The 27672-nt window shown below is 37.8% G+C and overlaps 1 protein-coding gene across 1 annotated transcript in view; it reads right to left on the reverse strand.

Moving 5' to 3' along the window:
* NEK10 (NIMA related kinase 10) overlaps window positions 1-27672 on the reverse strand; it is a 231531-nt gene that overhangs the window by 110462 nt on the left and 93397 nt on the right. Inside the window, 1 exon segment of the mRNA XM_088160584.1 lies at window positions 12466-26650. The gene's annotated coding sequence lies outside the window, so the exon portion shown is untranslated.

A 27672-nucleotide genomic window follows, 5' to 3' on the forward strand; every position in this document is an offset into this window, starting at 1 on the left:
TCCAGGGTTTAAATATCCTTGAAGTTCAGACATTTAGTGGATCTCCCAAGCAAAATGTTCTCTTGTACGATGCTCCCAGCAACTAAGGAGTTTCAACAGCCAGCCAAACAGTTGGTAAGGTTCTATCTTTATTTGTACTTGAAGAAAAGAAACCATTTCTAAGTTGCCAGGCTTCATCATCAAAGCACATCTATACTTAGTTTTTAGTGACAACCCCAAAGGTTAAAAAAAAATGAGTTACCCTCACACAAAAAATATCACTGACATTGAAATAGCAAGATGTTTTTGTATGGGATTTTCAGACTTTCCTTTGACAACTGGGACAGCTGACTCCACATATTGATTGAAAAGATCACAAAAATGGTAGAGAGGTGGGAAGAAAACATCTACAAACGTCATCTAGGTCAACACAGTCACCTAAAACAGGTTGCACAAGATATTGTCTGGCTGAGTTTTGACTGTCACCAAATATGGCCCCTCTGGCCAACCTGTTCGAGTCTGCAGTTAACCACAATATTTTTTCCCCCTTAGATTTGAGTGGAATTCCCTGAATTTTAATTTTTGCCCATTGTCTCTTGTGTCTTTTTCTTGTCACCACTGAGAAGAGTCTGACTTGACTTTTCTTACTCCCCATTATGTCAATGTCTCTCTTGTAAGGGGTAGCCCAGACCTGGACAAATCACTGGAGATGTGTCTCACCAGCACTGAGTAAACAGGAAGATTAACCTCCCTTGACCTGCTGCCAAAAATCCTCCTAATGAAGCTCAAATTGTTGTTGGTCTCCTTTGCTGCAAGGACACATATTCAGCTCATATTCAGCTTGGTGTCCAACAGAACCCCAAGGCCCTTTTCTGCAAAGTTGCTTTTCAACCAGTCAGCCCCCAACACAGCTGATGCATGGTGTTATCCATCTCTAGATGCAGGACTTTGCTTTTCTCTTTGTAGAACTTCATGAGATTCCTGTCTATTTTCCCAGCCTGTTGAAATTGTTCTGAGTAGGAACACATCCCTCTGGTCCACCATCTACAAATTTGCTGAGGATGTACTTTGTCACATCTCTCAGGTGATTAGTGAAGTTTTAAACACTTCTGGACCCAGTATTGACTCTTAGAATATTCCATTAGTGACCAACTTCCAGCTGGACTTTGTGCCACAGCTGCCCTCTGAGCCCATTGGTACAGCCAGTTTTCAATCTGCTGCACTGTCTGATTACCTCAACCATCCATCACTATTTTGTCTTATGGATGTTAGGGAACGGTGTCAAAAGCTTGCTAAAGTCAAGATAAACAACAGTGTTGCTTTCCTCTCATCCACCAAGACAGAAGACTATCAGCTACAATTTCTCCTTTGTAAATTCATGTTTACTTTCCTAATCACCTTCTTGTCTTTCAAGTGTCTAGAAACAGTTTCCACAATAATTCATGCCCTCATTCTCCCAGGATCAGGGTGACACTGACCAGCCAGTAGTGCTCCAGATTTTTTTCCTTAAAGATAGGAGTGGCATTTGCTTACTTCTAGCCTTTTCTAGGGACACTTATTCTCATTCCAAGTAATTTCCAGGCAAAAAGAGCCTGACCACCACCTTTTTCCCAGGTTTCAAACCTTCAGCTCCTGCTTTGTGATTCATACTCCTCCCTTTCAAGTCTTAGCATTGTAGAACTTGACCAAACATCCATGTAACTGCAGGGTGACACAAGGTGGGAGAGGCACGAGAGAGTAGAGCTACTGGGATTCTTCTGCACCTTCCTGCCCTTCCTTCAAAGGGAAGGAGTAAGGATTCTGCTTGTTTTACCTCTCTGCTCTTGTCTAGGAGTTGGACAAGTGGAGCAGACATCTGAACAAAAACTGGGCTGATCGTTCATTGGAGACTGAGATTTTTCATCTCCCTAGAAACTGGCTCTTACCACAGCAGAATTATCATTACCTTTGGCCTCTTCCCAAATAAAGCACAAAGCTTGCAGATTATTGTCAGAAGCAGCTTCCAGCTTCACCGGAGAAGTGACTCTATACAGGGACAGAAACACTACTGAAATGCAAATTGAAGCAGTGAGAATATTCATTGTCAAAAGAAGTTAGGCAATGCGGGGAAAGCATACTATCTGACGAGAGATGACCAGTCTATCTCCTCTTTCAAGTACATGTCAAACCCTTCATATGTTTAAGAATCCTCCCACATACATCCAAGTATCTCAGACCCAAAGCGTGACTTTCTTGGCCAGTATAATATTTTCACAGCCTGTGTTTCCTTCCCTGAGTCCACATCCACGAACTCCATGTCAGCCCAGTCTCTTTATGTTTGCATAATATAAACCTGGCACCGTTGGCCACATGCGGCTACAGAACCATTTGGCCATCTCCCCACTGCAATGCTTTTCACACAAAGTTTTCAGTCATGTATCTGTACCTACATTCAGTCTGGCACTCCTGAGGTATGCAAAGCCAACAGATCAAGCCCTTCAGCAATGTAGAATTTTTTTTTTTTTGCTTGAAAGTATTTTGAATTAAAAATAAATACTAGATTTTCTAATTTATCCAGTTATTTGTTTCACATTTTCAGGCTTTCTTCCACAACTAAGTCTAGATGGACTATGCAAACAAGTAAAGAGCTTCAGTAAACTGTGAAATTGGGCAATTCTACACATTCTACCTTAATGGGTGACTTATTTGAAACAGTGACTAAACTCTGACTTATCAGAGCCTATCAGGCATAGCTGGGAATCAGATTGTACAAAAATCTATCCTCTCATCTTTTCTAAAGAGCCCAAAAGAGAGGTGAGATAAATACCCATTTCTTACCTTTAAAGTTTAAATATAGAAGAGAACAAACATTGGGAAACCACCCAACATCTTTTCAAAGGTGTTAGCTGTGCAAATTCACCCACACTGGTACTTACAGTATGGTTTTGCTGACAGAGGAGGGCAATGGGTAAAAAGAGAAATGTTCCTTAGTGTATTGAACAAAATTCTGATTTCTTTGAAAGAAGATTTTAAGACAGAGGATGTAAAAGCAGAGTTTTGTTTGTGCCCTTTGGATCCATGCCCAGCTCCAGTCTTCTACAACTGGAGTTCTTAACAGAATAGGAGATAGCTGGGATTGGATTCCTGTTACACTGGGCATTTGTTGTATTAAATAGAGCATATAGAAAACTACACACAGATTCAGGAGACTAGTAGGTCTTCTAGGAAACTAGATCTCCCCTCCACAACACCACAAGCAGTTGACAAGTGTCCTCATCCTGCTTGGCCATTTTCTAACCCTTGCAGTTTTGGGTTTTTTTCCTAGTATTCCCTCTGTTAGGCACACACAAAGCATACACATACTGAAACCCTACAGGATTAGTCGTTCTTTGCTTTTCCATTCACATCCTAAACAAACATCCATGAAAGAAGTTAGGTATCCATGTACATAACAGAATCACAGAGCCAACATTTAGGTTGGAAAAGTCCTTCAAGACTACCAAGTCCAACTATTATCCTAGCACTGCCAAGTCCACCACTAAACCATCTCCCTAAGTGTCACATCTACAAGTCTTTTAAATACCTCCAGGGATAGTAACTCAGCCATTTCCTGGGCACCCTGTTCCAGGGCACCCTCTTCCAATGCTTAACAACCCTTTTAGCAAAAACATTTTCTTAATGTCCAATCCAAACTTCCCCTGGTGCAACTTGGACTCTTTCCTCTCATCCTGTTGCTTGTTTCCAGGAGAAGAGGCCAGCCCCCATCTGGCTACAACCTCCTTCCAGGAAGCTGTAGAGAGTGATAAGAACCCCCCTGAGCCTCTTTTTCTCCAGGCTAAACACCCCCAGCTCCCTCAGATATTCCTCACAGGATCTGTGCTCCAGAACCATCACCAGTTCTATTGCCCTTCTCTGGACACCCTCCAGCCCCTCAATGTCTGTTTTGCAGTGAGAGGCCCAAAACTGAACACAGGATTTGAGGTGTGGCCTCACCAGTGCCGAGTACAGAGGGGTACTCACTGCCCTGCTCCTGCTGGCCACACTATTGCTGATACAAGCCAGGATGCCATGGGTGACCTGGGCACATGCTGGCTCATGTTTAACTGGATGTCAAGCAGCACCCCCAGGTCCTTTTCCACCAGGCAGATCTCCAGCTGCTCTTTCCCAAGCCTGCAGTGTTCAATGGGGTTGTTATGACACATTGTTGAACCTCACACAACTGGCCTTTCCCCATCATTCCAGCCTGTCCAGATCCCTCCTAGAGCCTTCCCACCCTCCAGCAGACGAACACTCCTGCCCAACTTAGTGTCATCTGCAAACTGACTGAGGGTGCACTCAATCCTCTCATCCAGATCATTGATAAAGAAATTAAATTGTCCTGTCCCCAGCACTGATCCCTGGGGAACACCACATGTTACCAGCTGCCAACTGGATGCAACTCCATTCACCACCACTCTCTGGGCTCAACCAGCCAGTTTTTATCCAGCAAAGAGTACATCCATCCAAGTCACAAGCAACCAGTTTCTCTCAGAGAATGCTATGGAAAACATACTTCATGGCTGTGCTACAGTAGTTAGAGAGCACCTCTTTTTCACTGGCTTCAGTACAACATTAATGCAAAGCTGTAATCCTTTTGTACTCTTCAAAAATCTTGAAGCATTCCTATCTCAGAAGCAAAGCATAATTTCTCTATTTTCTTTTAACAAATACCCAAGCCTGCAGCCTCAGCTAGTATACTGGCCATGAAGATAAGTAGACATTTGCTTCTGTGTTGTCTTTGCTCCATATATTAAATTTTCCATTGCATTTGATCACTACCTTAAATGGAATCTCCTTCTCAAAATCTGCAGAATCTCCTCATTATTTGCTCCAAAAAGGGAAGATACAAATATATATAAATAAAGTAACCTATAAGACATAGTCTTTTTAACAGAGAGATGTAGTATTTTATATTTATATGCTTACGTATATATGATGATATGAAAGAAAAAAATTATGTATGCCTTTTGCAAACCACATGCCAATTTTTTTCCTCAAAGAAGTATGTCCTGAGGTTTCAAGTTGAAAAGACTATGAAAGAAGGAAAAGCTACTCCTGACTGAGACTATTTGCACATGTTAACATATTGCTGGAAGTTATTCAGGAACTGTAGTGATGGCTGAATACCTGGAGAAACCAAAATAGTAAAAATATATTCACTGACAAGAACCTTATTTTTCACTCCTTTACTATATTTCTACTCTTTTGGTTATTTCTGAGAAGTTCCCATCTGCCCAGGGCTCTATAAACTGTGCTCAGCAATGAAGATGACACATCAGTGCAACCATTCTTGCAACCGCCTCCTGAGCTAATTCAGAGATGTCTTATCTACAGTCACAGACTGATCTATGCCCCCTGCAAAGTGCTCTGAGGTTCAGCATTTCAGTTGTTCCACTACACAGCTGGGTGCACCATCCCACCTTATGCTGTGATTTTCATGCAGGGTTTTCATACCAGTCACTGAATATGAATAATTAAGACTTAGTGAACTGCAGAATGTATTCACTCCAGGTATTGCCAGAGACACTGCAAAGATATTGTCAGATTCAATTCTCAGAAACGACCTCTCTGATCTGTAAGGTGCACTGATTTTCAGATGGTGGTCTAAAGATTCTGTATCTCATTAGTAATGCCTTGATTTATCCTCTAGCTTATTAAATCTGATTAATACTGAATTCTATCAAATTTAGAAGGCTATGCTGTGATTAATTTCACTAGAAGTTCTTCAGATTTCAAAAATGAAATACTTAGCTATTGCTATAAAACTTACTTGTGGGTCTTGGCAAGGTGATGCCATGTACACACATGAAATGTAAGCCACATTAATGATATTGCTTTATGTTAATAGTTAAAATAAAAGGACAGACAAAGAAGTGAAACTCAAATGTCTTAAGTCCCAAGGCAGTAGAAAGATTGTGTCTCAGGGTTTTGTTTGTGCAGGCAGAAAAATCCCTTACCTACTGCAGAGCTCCTCATCCTGTCAGCCAGAGCACAGGGCCACAGCCATCACATTACACAGCTGTCACAGCACGTTTGGGCACTCTGATCCCTCATGGCCTGCTGGGCTCAATGCTTCCCCAGTGCACAGGTGACAGACATCCATCTATGTCACCCATTTCATGAGCACAGATCTCTTGGCAGTGGCAGGAGAAGTTCAATAACCGGTTCACAAAACATTCAGAATCAAAGCATCAGAGGCACTGACCAGTGGCAGTGACATTCTGATAGTGGTCAGAAAGGTCACATGTGCAAGTGCAGCTTTGTTGTGAACTAGAGATGCCTGTTATGGTCAGGGGCTCTCAAAAGAAAAGCTAGGCAAATGAACCATCGACCTTTCTTGTCCTGAAGAAACATAATTCTTTTTGGCTATTGCAAGGGTTGGTAGATGTAAACTAGAGATAGGTTCAAGCTTCCATATTAAGATACAGTCTGGAATACAATTTAGAATCATCCCTTCTTTCTTGATGAAAAAATGTCTTTTCAGGCTCATTCAGGACTGTGAGGCTGGGCTTATCTCTATTGCACAGACTTCACAATGCAAGAGAATGCTTTTCTAAAGAACACTGGCAGAAACACACCATGTATCAGAGGGATTGAAACTGGCAAACTAGTTTGCCTCCTGGCAAACAAAACTTGCAGGTTCAGAGTTTATGATCTCAGGAAAGCAATCCTAAACTTCTTATGAGTGTTTTTACCATACAGAGGCCTTCTGAGGCAGCACTGCAAGTGAAATTCAAGACTAACAACAAGGTATTGACACAGAATGCTTTTTCTGGATGTGCAAAAGATGAGAGGCTTTTCCCTTCTTTCTTGTATACACAAGTGAAAAACACTCCTTCCTCAGCACTGACTCAGTTGTTGCATAAGGATTATTTGTTCCAATTGCAGTTAAATCTCTTCAACATAGACTCACTTTGGGCTGTTGCCAAGACTTTAATGGAAACTTCACTTAAGCAGCCATAAAAAAATCATTTAATTTGTGCTAAGATGCCCCCTGAACCTGAGCTTGTCTGCCTCGCTTGACTCTCAGTATTGCCAGCTGAACCCTGGGTCTCAGAGCTCAGTTCTTTCTCACACTGCCCTCAAAGATTTTCTTGATCTTTCTATGTATTCACTTTCTATGTTACCATCTTCCTGGTGAACTAAATTCATTTAATTGGCAACTGACCTGGAAGGAAAAAAAACCATGTAATCAAGGAATTATTATGGGAGTAATCAAGGAATTATTATGGGAGTAATCAACGAATTATTATGGGAGTAATAAAAGTCAAGGGATGGTATCTCCATTGTTGGCTCATATCCCAAGCTGGACAGCCAAATTTCATTTATACTTGAAAAATATATAGTGGAAAAATATAGTGGAAAACACTCTACCACAGACTTTATTGCCCATGGATATTATACTAAGTGTATACTGGCACAAGCTAAAAAAAAAGTAAACAACTGTAGGAAACTCAGATGCAACAGGAACTGCAGTCAGGGGAGAGGACCATAAAATTATAAGTCTTCAGGCTGTGGGAAGGGACTACATTGCAACGAGAAGGAAGCAGATGCAAAAGAGTCACTCAAGGCAAAAAGCATAACTAAAAGGAGACAGTTCAAGCCTTAGATCTCTCTGAGAGCAACTTCCTGAAGTGCTTCCTGTGTCTTGACTAGGACAAGACAAAGAGAACAGGTCCCATTGAGTTATTCAAGGCATAATACAGAAAACAGTAATAGAGTTTAGGTTTAATTTACTATGACTTGGGAAAGCTTGGGATAGATGAGGCTACAAAGAAAGAAATGTCTCACTGTACAACAAAAACAATTGTTCACAACTGAAATTAAAATCAATACAGAAGAGCTTCTTAAGACTTAAAAAAGCTAACAGGTGTGAAGGAGAACAACATATTATGTTAAAAGATATTTAAGGGATTAAGTCATTAAACTAAAGATAAAAATTTTAAATGAAGTTTAACATAAAAGCTGATAAACATCTAACAGGAAACAGTGAATAACAGTGCCAACAAAAAATAAAAACTTTTTAAGCAGGTCTATAAAAAGGGATGATCAGTTCAAGATTATCCTTTCAAATACTTCTCAAAAATAAGGTGGTCTCAAATGCTTGGCTCTATGTGATAACACAGCTCAAAACTTTGGTGAAAAGTCCAGTATGTGATGCACGATAATAGTAAAGGTGAACTAATTATATAGGAATGATACAGTAGTAGGAATATCTGCAAAGGAGTATTTACATATTAGAGAAAGCTGATAGCCAAATGGGACACATTGAATTCATACAGACTGAATTTTTAATGCCCAAATTGAAAAGGATTATTATTTTTTTTTTTGCTATTGCTATTTTTACTATTACTTTCCTAACTATCCAGAGGAGCTGCTGGGAAAAGGGTGTGAGCGTAGAGGACTAATAATGGAAGAGGAGTTTTACCCTTCTATCTATGGAGTAAATGTCACAATGGCACATAAGAAACAATTTTACACCACTTAAACCTCATTTTCTTGGAACAACTAACATCCAGAAGAGGAGAAGCAATGCTTGACTGTTTTCTGAGTACACTATTGGACTTGGATCAAAATGGTACTGACATAGTGATCATGATTATTAAAATAAGACAATCTCCCAGAGAGCAAATCCCATCCATGCCGATACCCAGCGTTTAGCACTGGCACATTAAAAGTATAGAAAATGATAAAAAAGTTGCAACCTGCTACTGGCTAGTAGCATCTTTCTCAAGAACATGAGAAATAGGAGAATTTTGGGTCATAGGGATGCAACAAAGCACGCTTGGAGGAGTAGAGATGAATAAACACTTTGCACTTATGTTTGCTATGGTGGAGCTTGCTTAGATGTCTTGAACCAATCAGTGGTTGCAGGGGCAATTAGGAGAGCAGGATCAAACTGAAGAGACAGTAGAAAGGTTTTATAAAAAAAAAATCAGTAGAAGTAGCATTAAAAAGCTCACAAAAATTCTGAAGGGTCCTAAAGGAATTGAGCCATTAATTGGGCTGAAATCAGATATATTATCTGAAGAATGGAGGAAAGGAAATCAGAGGACTATTTATTGAAAGATTTCCATGGGTAAGACCAATAAATCTAACTTCTTTCCAGAAAATCAGCAAAAAAAACTACAATATAAACAGAAGTACCTTCAAACTAGATGGAATCTAGTCCTTTTAGGTTTCAGTTCTGACACCTTTGAGGACCTACAGGGACAGGATTCACACTACTTCATATCTTAGAGTATATATAGCATTTTCTAACATAAGTGAACAATTTTCTGATTCATAGTAAAAAACTTTAAAGCTCAAATGCTTAGTTGGTGTAATCTAGATCACCAAAACAAATTAAAAAAACCCCATCAAACCAACAAAACCCAATCATCTTAGACTTGATTGATAAATTAAATAGAAAAAAACAACTGATAATCTGTGTACTTAAACTGATTATGTGGTGCAAAGTTATGTACATTGATTCAACTGTGGATCAACCTCCACAGTTCATAATCCTATGCCAAGTTTCATGCTGGTGCTTTTTGCAACATTCCCATTTACTCTTCCTTACCTTGTTCTTACTATTGTGATTTATTTTTCCATTTCTCACTTACCCTTTATTTCAAGTTCTTGTGCTGACAACCTGTGCTGGCCTACACCATTCTCTGTAATATCTAATTATTTTCCCATTCTTGATGCTCAGCTAGTTTTTAGTATGTTTTCCCATATTTATTAATTTTTTGTATACCTTTGATCATCCTTGTTTCATTAGGGTTTAAATCTGTAGACCGCTCCCTGTATTAACCATAGCTCTAGTTTCACCTTGTAAGAGTAAGATACCTTCCCATGACTACTCAAAACTAATTTTGTGAGATGAATTCTGGCTCTGATCTTATTATTTCATCAGTAATAATCTGACAAAACAGTTTTCGAATATTTAACATGGCACATTGCATTTTAGTTTCCTGAGCTTTGATCTTCATTTAGATTGCTGGGTTGTGGAAAGCACTGATCATATGATAATGCTCTTTTTCACTGTAATGACCATGACCTAATCAACTTAAAGATGATTTGTACACAACAGTCCATCAGTTAAACAGGTTCTGCAGCTGCATAAGCTGCCTCAGAACTGTGTACCAGTTTACTACAAAACACAAGCAGTGAGCACATACTTTGATTTTAAACATCACCCTGCGTTAGGACTCACGTACAAAATAGTTTTATAATTTTTAACCTTAAAAAGATTGTTAACCTTGTTTATAAGTTTTTAGAATAATTCTTAGTTTGTGAACAATCCAACCATCCCAGAACACAACGTGCAAGGCTGAATAACATATTGCTGTAGCTGCTATAATTAGAAGACATTAGCAGTTCTACCTAAAGTCATGAAGTCATAATTATCTGCAACCATGTTGAAATGATGCTTGTGAAGCTAACAATAACTATGTGTCAGACTATCTAGAAACAATCTGCTAATGAAAAGAGACAAGTGCATCAACTAGGTACAACACAGTGTGTACAACTGACACATCATGTCATTACAGCAGATCACAGCTCTGAAAGCAAGGTTTGGCCTGTAAGCAGTGTGAAACAGACAGGCCAAGATTACTTCAGAAACTGAAGATTATGACCACGATCTCCTATTTTTTAATAACATATCAAAAACTTAGGTCTCTACCTCTTACATGACAATCTCTACATAGATGTGTAAGGAGGGGTTTTTTTAAAGAACTATTTACTGCTAAAAATCAATTTCAAGGGCTAATTAATATTCAAAATATAACAATTTGGTGTTATTCTGTACTTCTTTTTTCCAGAGAAACCAATGGTGAAACTCGTAAGGAAAGGAAGACTTTAAATATATTCTTATTCTCAGACAGTGGGTTCTAATAAAAAATTAAATCGAACTTCTCAGCCTAAAGATGACGGAGAAGAACACAGAAAGAGAATATAAAAGTTTTTTCAAAGAGAAAACAGTATTTGTTAAAAAGAAGGATAACAAATAAGGAATCTAAACTGGACTTTAAAATTAAAAACTCAACTTAGACTACAAAAAAATTCTTAACAGTTGTGAAAGAGTGGGCTGGGTCATCTCCACAGATTTTAAATTTTGTGAGATTTTCTTACAATGTGACTTTCTTTCTCACATGACCACCTCACAGATTTTGACAAAATCCAGTGTAATTGCAAATAATGAACAACAACAATCAGCAGTAATTCAGTAACCCCCAATGCAGCAGCCCAAGTCCTCCTGAGAATGGCAAAACTGCTGGCTGTCAAGTGAATTACAAAACCTTTAGTCCATGAATTACCAACACCACTTCAACTAGAGCCAGACAGCAAATACAAATTAAGGTAAGCTATCTGGTCTGTCTCAGAACTACTGAGATTTTGCTCATTTAGAGACTGGTAAATGGCTGACCTTTGAAACTTGCAGAAAAAAAAAGTAAAAAGAATAATTAGTTACACACCATCATCTGTGAGAAATTTAACAACTCTCACTGATCCTACCCTGGGGCAAAAGAACCAATCCCAAAATCCTTTCCAGCTTTATATTCTGCTATTCTAATGATCCTGTTAGCTAAGAGAAAGAAAGAAGGGAAAATGTGTCTTGCAACAAATGCACTAGTTAACGAGCTGCAGGATATAATTATATTTCATTGCTTTTATGAAAATGGATATTGTTAAAGCTATTGTTTTCCAGATACTTTGAACTACAAGAGGTCAGGTGCTCATATTCTGCATTAATGAGAGTCAACACACGCAAGCAATCCAGAGTTTTCTTCCAAAGTAACTACATGCAGATAGAAGGTCTTCTTTAAAATGAGCAGTAAGAATATTTGAAACACTGATGTAAAAAAATGCATTAAATGACTTGAGAAATGGTCTCATGAGTTAAAGATCAGGAAACAGTCTACAGATGCTTCTATTTTACTATTCCTGTTGAAACTTTTCATTCTTTCCATCTTACTCTGCCTTTTTAAGTGACAAGCATTGACTAATCAAATGTGAAGAAAAGCTACAACTCAGACAGCCAATAGCTAAAGATAAACATTTCAGGGGAATGTTAGAAAGATAGCACCATCTCAATACAACACTTCTGTTACAAAGACAATATCTAACACTTCCTGTAAGAATAAATGGAAAGGAAAAGGGAAGGATCTGGAGATTTACACTGACAGACAGGAAAAATTCCTGTGAAATCTGTTAGATGGCAGCAGGAACAAAAAGTAGGCACATTTCTTCTGTTCTTTGACCATAAAAACAGGATTACCAAAACTAGGATTTTTTCTCATCTGACATTTTGTACCATTGTGTCATTTTATATTAATGAAGAAAATCAGTTTCCTAAAATTTTGGGAGAACACTAATTGCTAAGATCAGGAATGGATCCTTCAGTATTTTATGTTTAAAATCCTTAATTTTGTTCCAGGTCTTCAAGAGTTTGCTGTTTTCCCATCGCAGTCAGAAACTTACCTGAATATTAGAGTAGCCAACTTCCACCACTGTTCTCCAAAACAGGCAGCACTTAATGGGTCACCAGTACTTTCAGTCTGATTGCTTCAAGAATGCTCATTTCTCCTGCATTACCTGACATGGTGCCTTCTTAGTGTGAGACAAATATTACCAACATCTCCTCGTGCACTTTATGACCTGTAAAGATCAGAACACAGTTTTGTTGTGGAATTCCTTTTGAGTTTGTTGTATCTCTACAAACCCCACCCCTCGCCACATTTTTGCAATGTATATAAAGCTTTAAAGCATGTCATGCAGGTGCCTATTGCAGTAACTGCCAACCAGCCTTAAGGCTGGATTAATTCTATTCATAAAGCACAGTTAAGTCCCTTAAATCATTAATGTTGGAGCACAACTGCCAAATCTGTGTCATTTCTGAGAAGAGAAACAAATGAAACTACAAATTGATTTTCCAGCTATGCTCCACAGCAGTTTGAAGATTTTGAGCCATTAAAAACACTTCCTTTATAAATGTTTCCCTAGCTTTTTTTTTTTTTTCTCTCAGGTCACTTTAATTTAATCAACAGTTGCCTAATTTACTGCATGAGTTAGCTTCACATGCAAATATTCATGTAGGGGAACCTGAAAGGGCTGCAAAGCCTTAAAGTGATTCAAGGCATATTTTTTTTCTGTAGGGATACTGGTCCTTCCAGCATATAGGAAAGTGTATGGGTGATAACTAAAGTCTGGGAATGGAGCCTGACAAACTGGATGCTCCAGGTATCAGAAGAAGAACCTATTCAGGTCTGCTGTTCTGGCCTCTGAGTCTCCTGGGTACCTCCTGCTGTGGTAGGGTAAAAGAAAATGTGATGCTCTTTGGCCAGCACCCTCGAGGATACGAGATCTTCCTCGGGTTTTTTTTGTGGCATCTGAACAACAGAGAGCCCTTCTTTTGTCACTTCCAAACCAAACATTCAGCTTCAATGCACCGCTAGCATTTCTGCTCTGGTCACGGTGTATGTACAGCATAATGAAGAGCTGTCTCTATAAATCAGGCAGAGCCAGAACATAGATGGAGTGACAGCTTCACACTCTGGTAAGTTGCCATGATCTCTATATAAGCTTAAAAATAGGGTTCATGAATAGGTTGAATAACATGAAACTAGGATGGGAGCCTGAAACAAAGCCCAAAGGTAAAATATCTACAGAAAACACCCTGACACTGAAATAACACTATGACACTTCTTTTCCTGTTCCCTTCTATCTGTGATCAAGACTACTGTCAGGCAAGAATATTTGGCAACTGGTTATTTAAATGCCTTTGCATTGTCAATTATGTAAAATGTGGAGTTATGAACACTTTGAGCCAAAAGGTCTTGGATGGTTCTTTGGTGCAATGTAAACGTGTAAAACTAGTTTTAAAATGGTCATTGCCAATAAAAGGGAAAGTCTTTTGGAAATGCTGACATCCATCAATATCACACAACTTGAAAATGATCTTGCCCTTTACTCCTCAAGGTGGGAAGGGTGTGGTTTGTGAGAAGCATGTGGAGCCCTTGTAAGAGGGCTGAGCAGTCAGTCAGTCCACTTTTGGTGAAAGTGATTACAAGCTCGCTCCAACAGCCAGTGTTAGAGAGCAACAGAAACAAAATGTAAAATAGATGGGGGAAACATAACAGGAGGCACCTAACAGCCACTGCAGAAAGATGTTACATGGACAGAGGCAGAATTCACACATATAAACAGTACATAATTAGAGTTTGAATCACGTAGAGAGCAAACTCAAGAATTTCAGCAGTTTGCCAAGAAAATCAATGGCTAAGTCCCTGATGACTCGCAGAGCTAGACATGAAACAGCTGTTGAGCTTGTGATGATGTTCTAGCTAGATGGCTGGTCCATAGGTTTCTAATTGTCCTTTCTGTTCTCAGACACTTCTTTGAAAATTGATCTTTATAGAAGTGGTACCTGTCATTTACTGTCTATGACCTGTTAATAATCTGAAATTCCAGCTCTTATGAAGCAATTATTTTGGAGTTTAAAGAAATTGTTCCCCACTGATAGATATCATGTTAAAAGCTACCAACAGAATTGATGCAAATCTGTTGCATCACACAAACCAAGGACAGAACAGATACAAATTACCTGTTTTTCATCACTTTTCAGGCACCTTGTCCAATGCAAAATAATCTTGCATTTCAAGTTTCACCCCTTCTTTCCAGAATAATTTTTCAAAATTCTTCAGCAACGTGGAATTAGGTCCCACGTCTGGGGTTTTTCTTAGGTGTTTGGAGATGTTGACAAGGTTGGGAAAATGACAACATTTCATACAGGGACCAGGAAAGACTTGGGAAGATCTGATTGCTTTGCTTTACAGAAATCTCAAAGCAGACAAACTGTCAGAAAACTTGGCAAAATATAAAATGCAAATGAGTCTCCTCCTGATTTTCAGCCACAGTCAATCTCCAGATAGGAAGATCACTTTCCACTTCAAGCAACACTAAGCTCAAATCTGTTCTTATCTAGGTGACTGACACAAGCCAATGTAGTCTCAGGAAGAGACTGAAAACAGCACAGCAACAAGGCAGTTCTCTTGATTCTCTGTGAGGCCCCACACGGGACAGGGATCACTCCATCAGCTAATGTAGATAAAGAGTGCCACATCCAAGCCTGTGGGCAGACCACATTTTACAAACATTACCTCCACTTAAGTTGCATCTGTATCTGGTATTCCTGTGGCAATTATCCTTCTGGCTGTACTTTAGAATACTTAATACAATTGGACAGATTAAGACATCGGGTTGTCCAGATGCAAGCTGCAAAAGAAGTGTGCTAGAGGACCTCTGCATCTTTGGATATGCTTTTGGCAGATGTCCTGATTACAAACATAATCTCTTTAATGTTCAAATTATGTTTTCTTAATGGTCTTTGCCCTCAGCACACTGGCTGTAATTTACAAGCTGTAATCTGGTCTGTGTCTGCTACTGTATTATTGCTCTATTAATATCTATTAAGTTCTGAAATATATTAAAATTCATGTTCAACACATTTTTCATTCAATGTTTCAAACTAATGCATATTAAATAAAAAGTCTAACAGTCAGGAAGCAAATGACACTGTCCAGAATCCAAAAGGAAAAACAAATGTCTAAATGTGTTTATAAGACATTATTACTTTTGGATCTGAGGAGCATGCTAACAAGCTAACAGAAATTTATAAAAAGTCAACAAAGACATTTCTGTCAGTATTAACAAGTAAAATGATACACAAAACAATTGGAAGGTTAGCATTTGTATACTTAACATACTTATTTAGAAGTCATAAATAATATTTCATGCCTCATTGTATTCTAAAAAAACTTAGTTATGTCTTTAAGTTTTGTGAATAAAAATTCTGATATTTTAGTAAGTATGACTGTCAGTAGGTTTTGGAGAACATCTGATGGCACCTTGGAACACCTGCAACTTTCCAAATAACAGAGAACAAAATAAGCATTTTTTGAAACAGCAACATATTTTCTATAAGTAAGACATTAACAAATAAACAGCATCCTGAACATTTAGAAAGAAGAATTATACAGAAAGGTTTTGACGATACAGCTCTGAAATTAATGACAATAAAAAGTTTGAGTAAACAAAGTAAACCTAAATAAGGAAGGAAATGTGTGTGTGTGAAAGAGGGCACTTATACTCCAGTAGTTGGGAATTTCCAAGACAAGAGATTGAAACTATACAGAGATCAGATTTTACTAGCCTGTTCCAGGCATCATGTAAAATATATGATTTTACTACATAATAATAAAAAAAAGAATCCTCTCATGGATTTTCTAATCCCAAGGATACAGAGAAACTGATCAAATAACATAAAATTCATCAGTTAAGAAAAAGCTAGGTAGTACTGTGTATCAATGGAGGACACTTTCCAAGAAGCTCAGCTAGAAGACAGGAAGTCTACAGTCATGTGCTAATACATTGGAAGTCCTTGATACAGAGATATAGCTTACTTTACCATTTTCCTCCTATCTAATAAATAAATTCCCTTATCTAATTTATAAAATTAAATATGAGAGAAGCGTACATTTTGTGGTCATTGCTTTAGCAGGTTATGAGCAATTTTTCTCAGCCCTCTGAAATATTCCTTTATTTGTCAGTTTATTTTCAGTTTAATATAATACATGATGAGCAACATAAGACCAAATTATGTCATTGTTCTTGATTTTACATTTTGTGGATTTTTTTCAATAATCCTAATACTTTTTACAGAGCATATTTTAGATTATAATAAGCTAAGAAAAAAAAGACTGATTAAATGACTGTTGTTAAACAGTCATCTTAAATAGCACATTTCACGATCTCTATATATTTTATCTATTTTTTTTAATAGTGCATTTTACCATTTCCCTTTTACCACTGAAAAACTCAAAAAAGGAGTAATTCCAGGTGTGTTCAGTACCATCAAGAAAGACTATCACACAGGAGCAGTTAGAATTTTCACATTCAGAAAAATTGTCCCAATGTTAGCCTGCAGTTTTCCCATATTCTTTTATGACGATAGCGTATAGAACAATCTGTGATTAGAACTGGAAATTCTAACATCCACAGCAGTGATTAAAAACTGACTTTTGCAGACCAGTTCTAAACTTCCGGGTTTGCAGAACCCAAGGATACAGAGAAACGGATCAAATCATGGATATTCACAGAAATACAGAATGGTTGAGGGTGGAAGGGATGCCTGCAGGTCATGTGGCCCATACCTTGCTCAAGGAGCTCAGTACCCAAGACCATGTCCAGAAGCTTTTTGAATAGCTCCAAGTATGGAGAATCCATAACCTCCCTGGAAAATCTGTGCCAGTGTTCAGTCACCCTCATAGTAAAAATGTGTTCAGGTAGAGACTCCTGGTTTTCATCTTTGTGCACCACTGAAAAGAGCCTGGCTCTGTCCTCTTTGCACCTTCCCTTCAGATGTTTATACACTTTGATAAGACATATCTCAGCCTCCTCTTCTACATGTGGACATCCCCATCTCTCTCAGTCTTTTATCCTATGTGAGATGCTCCTGTCCTTTCATTTTCTTTGGGGCCCTTTGTCTGACACTCTTTGTTGGGCTCTCTCCAGAATGTCCAAGTCTCTCTAGCACTGGGAGCCCAGCACTGGACACAGCACTCCAGCTATGGCCTCAATAGTGCTGAGCAGAGGGGAAGGATCACCTTCCTTGACCTGTGGACAAAACTTCCCATAATGCAGCCCAGGATCCCATTCACCTTCTATGCCACAAGGGCACATTGCTGGCTCATGTTCAACTTCCTTTTCTGCAAAAATGAATCTGCACATCCTCATTCACTGCTCTGGTTTCTGCCCTTTTGGTGGTTTGGGTTTTTTTTCAGTTTGCAGTTACTAGGACATCCATGCAATCAGCTGCATCAACAGCTGCTAGGGATGAGGTCAAAAAGCAGTTTATATCACTACATTTCTCCTTCCAGATTTCATTTTTTAAATAAATTATTAACTGTGGTGTAAGTAGCAGGACCAGAAAGTGACCCAAGCTCATGGAAACTGGATTTGATCTCTTCAGGAACACATAGAAAAGCTTCTTTTTTCAAACAATAATTATAAGAATATTCTTATATCTAAGATAGTAAGAAGATGTAAGATCTTCTTTTTGAAAAGGGGGTGTAATTGCTAAAATACAAGTCATAATTTCAAGAAACTTCGATCTTACATCCTGAAGTGAAATAGGTCTACAACATTTCTCAAGAACTTGCTGTTCTCATCCATGACATGTGCTGTTTCACTCAACAAAATCTTCCACCAGAGCTCTGGTTTATGGGTAAAAGAGTAAAGCTATTGCTAGCTCATCTGTCTCTGCATAGCTTTTGCATCTGTAAGATGAGGATCTTAATCTTTACCTAGTTTGGGTGCTAAAAGATTTAGTTAATTGATGTCTATAAAACATTTTAGAGCCTTAAACGGAAAGCTGTATAGAAATGTAAATTACCACGACATCCTCCAATACATTACAAAAATACAGCTTCCTTTTCTCATCTAAACAAAGCTCTCCAATGTAAAAATGAAATTTCAAAACATTTACCAGGATTCTTTCCTCCTCCTCCATCTACTTTGTCCTAATGACACACAGTAATAAGCTTCATCATCCTAGAAAACGGAATGAAAAAAAAATTGGAAAAAACCTTTTCAAATATGAAAGACTAATATTGAAACACCAAGAAATCAAAAGGCTTTTTAAAAACATACAAATGAGTCAAAACTACAGGACGTCAGTTCTCACCATTAAGGGTATTTAAGCCTTAATATTTTACTTGCTAATGAAGCAAATATGTAGAATAATTACTGTCAAGCACTTAACACATTTTAGTGAAGAGGATAGATATAATTTGCTTTAGGAAAAAAACAGCAGTATGTGCTGCAGTGATGATTACAGAAATTAGGTACAAAATTCACTGGGCTTCCTTTACAGATTATGTAGAAACATGTTTTAGGATACCTTTCAATATTTTATTTTTAAGTTTATTTGAATGCAGTGCGTTCAGCTTCTCTCTTTGAAACAGTAAACAGTGAACATTTGCAATGTGCAGTCTTGAAAAAATAGAAATGAGACAAGAGAGGGGTAACAATCACACTTCAAAAAAGATAAGTAACCCTCTTCATTTTTAAACAAAAAGATGCAGCTTGTTGCCAAGCATGCTTGGCTGAAGAACTAAGAATATCTTCTAGATCTTTCTGAGGTATATAAAAGAACAGTGCAGCTACAGAGGAATACACAAAATCAAATAACAAATCTTGAAAAATAGCCTGAGGAAATTAATCTCTTCCCCACATATAAGTATACTATCTTCTCTTCACAGGTTGACAAAACAAGCAGGAATACATGAACCAATTGAAACAGAAGGTGATAAAAACTTAGGTTAAAAATTTAGAAGTTGAGCATAGCTTTGGTTATGTGAAGATTATCTTTTTCTTGCAACTAATTCTAAGAAAACTCAATTTGATTAGAAGCTATACTATTCTAGGCTTCCTGCATTAGGGCATAGCCAGCTTCTAAAATGCCTCTATAGTGCCAGCTTGAACAAAGTCTTCCCTGAGTACTCACCAGGATAGTATAATATGCTGAGTGTTTGCTGTTATAGCTCTATAGTCCAGAAATATTACCTGTTTTTCTGTGTTCCATTGGTAAGAAAAATCTGCAATACCTCCCTATAATACGTCCTGGGGATTTGCTGATCCCCAGGTTCTACAGCAATATATCCTGCTCTTCTCTGTGTGACCTCAGTGCTAGATGCACCAATGCAAAGGTCACATGGTTCAGAAAATGCATGAGGGAGGAGACTCATTCTTAGGAGCACTTATAATACTTAGTTTTTGAGTATGGGAAGCCTCATGTCTCAATAAATGAAATTGCAGAGAAGTAGCCAGATCAGATATTCAAATACTCCACAATGTATAGTGATTTCAGCAGAGCAGTGTTCAATTATTATTGTCTTGTTTTGAGGTTACTCAACCTTTTAAATAGTTGTCCCAAACGTCTGCTCTGCCAAGAAATCCTAGTGAAACCTGAACACAAAAGTGAGTTTCCTATTGGTAAAAAAAGGGTTTTACCACTGATTTTCACCAGAATGTCTCGCAGCAGTGACTTTTTACTGAGAACAGGAGTAGGATAAATTAGTTCACTGTTGATTAAATGGAACATGATATTTTTCCCTGTCCATTACTCCTTCATGTCAGGAACATCTATTTCCATCCATTCTATAATTATTTTTCAATAAAATATCACCATATTGCATCATCATTTAATCTTTCTGAAAGTCAGTGGGCAGGTCACTCAAGGCAAAGCTCTAATTGACTGCCAGGCTTTCTTATTCAGAGGGTACTCAAACTGTAAATGTAAAGGAGCATGGTAAATGTCTGTCTCAAAGAAGTGAAGATGACAAATAGGTCAACCTTAATTTAGGCCCCACTGAAGACATCTTTAAAAATAGCTGTCTGCAGTTACAGAGTGCTACACCTCATCCATTTATTTAATGCTTACTCTCTGCAATATAAACCTAATTGCAGAAATGATCCATTCAGCACAACATAATTTAGGACTAGCAGATTGCATTGTAGAGTTTTGCAGAAGTCTCTGGGGCTTCCTGCTGGCTCCTACAGATCTTGAGAAGATTCAGGAAAGATCATTAATACCAACACTGCCAAGAGATGAAATATTGGTCAGTCCTGCTTCTGCTTGGCACACTGCTGTCCACAGTCTCTTTCCACTGGTTGCAACTGGATTACAAAGGATCACAGCTGATAGTAGATCCATAGCCCTTCAGGCATGTGCTGTGTCATCTGCTGTGGGACAGAGTGTCAGACCCACTACATCAAACTGGCATGTTCTGCTAACAGAAACCATCTAGTATAATTCCACTGTATTGTGACCTGCCTAAGAAAAGCTAAAGAATAAATCATCATGATCACATTAAAGAAATGCAAAACTTTGGTTCCAGATGCTGCTAATTAAAACAAATGTTTAAAACCTTTCTAAATAATGTCAATAAATATTATTTCAATGGCTCTATTTACTTTTCAACTCTTTTACGACTTGTAAAAGAATTTGTATTTGTAGAATCTATACATATTACACTGTGGCAGAAACTCAAGAAGGTATTCTGTGGAACAACTCCACCCCTATGCTGCCTGAGGACCAGGTAGAAAAAATAAGAAAACCATAAGTAGGCTCAGAGAGCAAATTTTCTGATATTCCACTCTCCAACAGCGTACCCCCATAGTCATGATCTTTTCAGTTGCTATAATCAGTAATAATCAAGCTATTCCTCATGGAACCCTGCCATCAGAGCCAAGATCCCCACAGGCTGCTGTAACACCACAGAGCCTGTTCTGCTCAGTTCACAAAGTCAGTGGTCTCTTCCCATCCACCAGCACTGCAGCATAGGCTGCACCAGATGCACAGGCAACAAGTCCTCTGTATTCAAACCGTGTCTTTAGCAAAGAGACTAATTTTCTGTCCTGTGAGGTGCATCTCCTGTTTTCATCCATTCCTTCTCACCCTGCAGTGGCACTGCTTGCTGCTCTGAAGGATGGCTGTTTGACCACTCTTCAGCCCACACACAGTCAGACACTTGGCAACTGCAATTCACCATTTCGGCAAGTGTGGAAACATTAGTCCTCTTTAAATGAGTATTGCTGATCACACAACAGACAGATCACAGACACCAGACTTCAGCAACAAGATCTTCCTTCTTTTCTGACACATGGGAATATTGCCATGGTGTTAATGACTTGTACCTTTCGAAGGCATTAAGAGCAGTATACTGGGTACAGGAAAAAGAGTCAGTGCGTTTTTTAGAAGTTTTGGAAGCTGCAATCTTACAGCTCTGCAATACAGCTACCACCAACAGGCCATAAACTTTACACTGAATTTGCAAGGCTTCACAAGTCCTGAGGCTTGTCAGCTGTGCTTTGTCTGAATATATCTCTGTTTCAATTGGAACAGCTGTGTTTGTGATTCTTCCAACTGACCAGTTCAATACCTCTAATTTGTTTTACTTTGATTGGGTTTGAACAAGGATAGTTTTATGCAGATAGTTGTAAAAAGTGGTTACTCAATGTATACTGAGATACTTACAAGACTAATAAGGATCTAATATGCAGAGATACAGGCCTGGTCAAACAGCAGGATCCTTAAGAGAGCTGTGCCTTAAAACACAAGATGTGGTATAGAGATGAGATGGGATGGTAGGAGATGAGGCACAAAATTGGCACTGGTAACTGTAAACAACTCAGCCATGATCAGCAGCAAAATGCAGACCTCGACAAAACTGGGGTTAGAGGTATTTGAGAGAACAAAAAACCAATGTCCAGTACATGTAAAATGCACCATACATTATAAATCCAGATGTCTCATGGAGCTGCAAACCAACAAAGAAAAGGCAAAGGAGTAAAAGCAGGTTAACAAATGTAGAAAAATGATCCCAAATAGTGGATCCTAGAGCGAGGAACATGGAGCAATCAATATGAACATCCTGTTCCTCCTAGGACAGGACTACAACTGCTGACAACCTTGCCAGAACCAGACCACTGACCTTGGGACACCAAGGAGCAGTGTAAGGGTGAGCATAACTGCCCCAAATGGGGAGAAGCTAAAAAGTGTTTGCAAAGTAATTTAACTGCAGTATTATTCTTTCTTTTTCCTGCAAGAGATCTAGATTAATAATGATTCTTGAATTAGACTGCTAAGATTTCGACCGTACTAACTTTAAAAAATCAAATACATATATATATATATATATATATATATATATATATATAACTTATATATACACACAGGTGTATATATATACACACACAGAAATGTCTGTCTTCATTGTCTATAATGATTTGGACTGTAACTGACTACAGATTCCATTGCTAAGCAAACTCTCAGCTAAAACCAATCTATATTTGCTTACATTGCACCAATGGAGATGGAGGCAGACAAAAGACAGTAATGAAGCTACAGCAAGCCTAAATTTGGAGCAAAACTGAGTAAATCCAATTACAGTTTAAGTCAGGGAACATGTCCTGACGGACAGAAACCAGGAACATAGGTCAAAATACAGCAGTGGGCAATGGGTTCGATTATGGACATAAAGCTTTCATCTAAATAAATTTTAGTTTGGTAGGAAATTTGAGAATTCAAATGTCAACTACTTTTAAATTACTAGTTTTCTCATCACAATTCTCACTGTCAACTGTTGAGCACCACTGAACACAGAGTATTCATATAATTTAGTTTCCTTAAGTCACGAAACAAAATTAATTAGAAGACCTTTCTTTCCAAATGCTGTTATCTGTCTAGACAAATTGAATGATGAAACCTTCAGCTGAGAAGTTTTTTAATTCAAGTGCATGGTGAATTCACACAGTCAAAACCAAATATTCTCAAGTGGCTTCCTCTTTTCACATCTCCTGAAATGCAGTCATTCAGAATTGCTGGTTCCTCCCAAAAGTAGGGCAGAATTCATATATGCTAAAATTGTGTCTATTATTCAGTCTGGAGAAGTCACTGCTAGAAGCTTTCCTGTTTAGAGCATGGAAATTCGTTGGCCTTTCTTCTTCAATGAACATAATTCCAAAAGTTCCTTAACTAGTCAAATTTCTTGATGTGAAATACCAATAACGAGGCCCTAATCCCACAAAGTTACAATGACTGTAAGAAACAGTCTTTAAACACAATATTTTGTGCCTGTAAACAGGAATTCCCTTATGGAATAAAACTCATGATTTGGTTCAATGTCAGCATCTGATTATTCAGGGATATGAAAGGAGACTGGGAAATGATTCAGCGAGAGCACAACATATGTAAATCAGAATACAGAATACACACACTCTACATTCTCCTGAGGAAGTACTTGTAATCAGATGACTGTAGAAAGTAAGTGCATGAATAATAGGAGACAGAACACTACATAATTTCAGGTACTCCACTGCAGCCAAGCAAACTGAAAGAAAGGCTTGGAAAAGTCACAGTTTAGATTAACTCACAAATTATCAAAATTAGCTGTAGTTCAGTACAGTTTTTCAACATAGTGCCACACTTTGCTGAACCTTTTTCAATTAGCTAAATAGTAAGTACAACTATGACTGTTTCTCAGATTTTTGCACAGGTTACATTAAAAATGACATATGAGAAAAAAGGAGCTATGCACCTTGAAGGATACCAGTTATGAACTGGACTGGAACCTAGGAGATGTCAATTCCATTCTCAACTTTGCTGATGACTTGCTGAATGATATTGAGCAACTTAGTTTTGGTTTCTGTGTTTCCTTGAATATGTTTTACCCATGTTGTCTATACAGAATTTAGCCCTACAAAAATCATTCATGTCAGAGCTGGCTCTTGTTACCTTTCATACAATGGGAAACACAATGGAAGCTGGTCTCAGTGGAGAGCATCTATGTACTCATGCCATAAACTATTTAACAGCTTAGATAATGGATCTTCTGTAGCCACTGTTGCTCTAAATGCAAAATGCATCACCTCTTTCCTACAACAGTCAGCATGTCTGTTCTGTTGCAGCCAGGGAGGTAAAAATAATCCTGTGGAACACTGGGAAGGAAACAGAAAAGACTGATTTCCTGCTTTAAATCAAAGACTTGGTGGTTGTACATGCCACCAGTCCACTTGGAGTTGTCTTGGAGTTACTGGAGAGAAGTCTGCCCCTCTGCTGGCCACTACCTAGTACTCCACTTCTCACAGTCACAAAAACAAGCACAAAATTTGCTTCAAAGTTAAAAGCACTAAAAATACATTAAAAATAACAGTAAGAGTAATTAATTATATTCTATTTCTCAAAAAACCCCGTCATAAATTATAAATTAACATCACACAAATCCAGACAAAATATAAACAATGTTACTTCAAAACACACTTGAAATAAAGTCAAAAGTATTTCTAAGGCATTCAGTGCACAGTGGACGTTTGGAATTATAAAAATTTCTGAAAAAATATATTAAAATACGTTACTTTAGTATAGATTGTAATATGCTATTTCAGTGGAAAATTATTATTAGAATTCATACACAATTTGAGTAGAATATATCACGGTTGAATTTAAATTACGATTTTTGGATAAAATAACGGTGTAATCAGTTCCATTGGCAGTCATATACAGTGCGGATTTTCTTTATAATCCATCAGATTTAACCACACTGCTTTCCCTTTCTTCATTCTAGCAAAGCGAAACCAACACTCTGAACCAGAATAGAAATCGATTTTGGGTGGCATCATTGCAGGAAATGCATCATCTGTGGTGATTGATGGTGCAAACTGTACCCACTGCCAGGTGATACCTCAGCAATGATACACCTTGACCCTTAACAGACTCTTGCTATCAACATTGCACCATTGTATAGGTGCAAAGGCAGTGCCTGATGGCTTTCAACATATTCAACATGTGAAAAGAGGATCAGTTTTATTACAATTGTTGGGGGTTTTTTCATTGTCCACTGGACTCCTTTTCACTGCTTCACAATTTGGGGCATTGAAGTCACAAAGGTAAAATTATACACTTAAATGGTTATGAAATGAATGCCAAATAGCTACTTAGAGTTACAAACGAACCATTGGAGAAAAATTAAAGAAAATTGTACACAACATACACCTGTATCAAATTACTTACAAGTAATCATGTGATGACTATAAAGCTAACAATTTTCAACAACGATAAGCACCAAGTGCATCCTGGTTATTGGCAACAATTATGGTTGCCACAGTAGCAACCGTAGAGAAAAGCCTGTGCACTTAGTAAGAATTCCTTACTGAATTGTAGACAAAAACATAGCTTCTCTGCTACTGGAGTGAGATATTTTAATCTACATTTAACACAGTGAATAAATATTGGAATTCTGGAAGTGTCCTTAAGTACTTTTGATTAGCAGTAAAAATGCATTTAATTTACTTAAGTCTGTTAAAGAGTAAAATGAATGTGTATATAAAATGTATATAAATGTACATTATACATATTATATACACAGATCTAGACAGTGTGCAGCTACAGACATATAATATGAAGACAGAAATAGCAGTAAAACCAGCTGGTTTTAAAATAACAATGATTTCAGAAGCTATGCTAGTTGCAAGTAGTGACTATTAACATGTCATATCAGCATTAGAATTTGCTACTATCCAAATCTAAGAAGTGAAGTTCCTTCTAAATATTAAAATTATACTGATGGTATTTAATCTGTTTCTAATTCTGGTACAGTGAATCTACATATATTTTCTGTCTGGTCATATTACAAAGCTCTTTTTCTTTACACTGAAGGCATACATTAATATAAATAAGGCTACCAAACCATTATTCCAGAAAACCTGACTATGCAACAGCTTTAAAAAATTCTAAATATAGAGAATATGTACTGTTGAGAATTGTGCTTTTCTCCTAATGTATAAACCTAGAAGCATTTTTCACAATGCTTCTTGTAAAGTGATTATGCTGTAAACAAAGCTAAAGAGTATCATCCAGAAATGATACTTGAAGCTGTTCCATGTTGGTAGGCTATTCAATGAGCAATGCTTGACCCTTTGGCAATCAGCCTCTGCTGAAGTACAGGCAGGTTGACTTCATCAGGAACAATTCCAAACCCATTGTTTAGAAGCACACATTCTCTTCTTTTGCTGGATAGTTCTTTGTTTCCTTGGAGAGTAGAGATACCTGGGGGGAAAAGAATTAGTAGGCAGTTGGAAGTAAGAATTTCCCACTATTCACACTCACCAGGCATGGGATCAATCTTAGTGCTGCCAGCAGAAAGCTGATGTATGAGCATGATGTAGAAGCCAAGGAGCCTCAAAAGTCTATCGAACAAAATGGTTTTAGTTCATAGTTTACAACAGTTTGAAGCAGAAATCTCAGGGTGAAATTCTATCATTTATGCTACACACAGGGAACTACTTTTTCTAATGATCCTCTGATTCAAAATTTATGGACTAAGCTGCACAGCACATAAATCGAATTAAAGCAGCATGGTGCAAAGTTCTCCCACAGATAATCAATGAAGCCTGAATGCAACATAATGTATTTGTGGGACAGCTTTAATTTATGTTGCTGATGTAACATGTCCAAAAACTTCAGCACTATGGAGAATTAGTTGAAAGCAAGTCTTTAACATCACTTCTTTCTCCTCTTCTAATTTCTCTTTAGCTTGCTACATGGAAAATTAGCAGAGAAAGTGATGGAAATGCATCTGTCATCTTTATATTGGTGAAACGTCCCATTATTAAGATGCATTATATTGTTACAATTATTCTATGAAAAAAATCATGTAAAGATTTCTCATAATTAATGCTGTGAAAAAGTAAAACTGGTTGTTTTGGTTTTATCTCAAAATTCTACCAGTCTCCAATGCAAGTGTAAGACCTCTTCTGAAATTTTCTCAGACTACTTGTATACAATTAATATAACTCAGAGACATAAAGGCCTTGCAAACATCCCTCTATTCATGTGGTCCCTTGGGAAGCAGTGTTATTTTGAAGTACTGAAGGATATCAATATATTCCAGGAATGAGGAAAGGAAAAATAGGAAAAATAGTTTATAGCTTTGCACACACACTTCAACAAAGGTAGATAGAAATTTATAAGCTGAAAGACTATTATTAAAGTTGCAAAGTCAAGTGCACTTAAGGAAAAGAATAGGAGTAAAGGCTGAATGCAAACTTCCACTTAGCCTGCTATGTGCA

This window comes from Sturnus vulgaris, chromosome 1, assembly GCF_052056855.1.
Source record: "Sturnus vulgaris isolate bStuVul1 chromosome 1, bStuVul1.hap1, whole genome shotgun sequence".
NCBI classification, from domain to species: Eukaryota; Metazoa; Chordata; class Aves; order Passeriformes; family Sturnidae; genus Sturnus; species Sturnus vulgaris.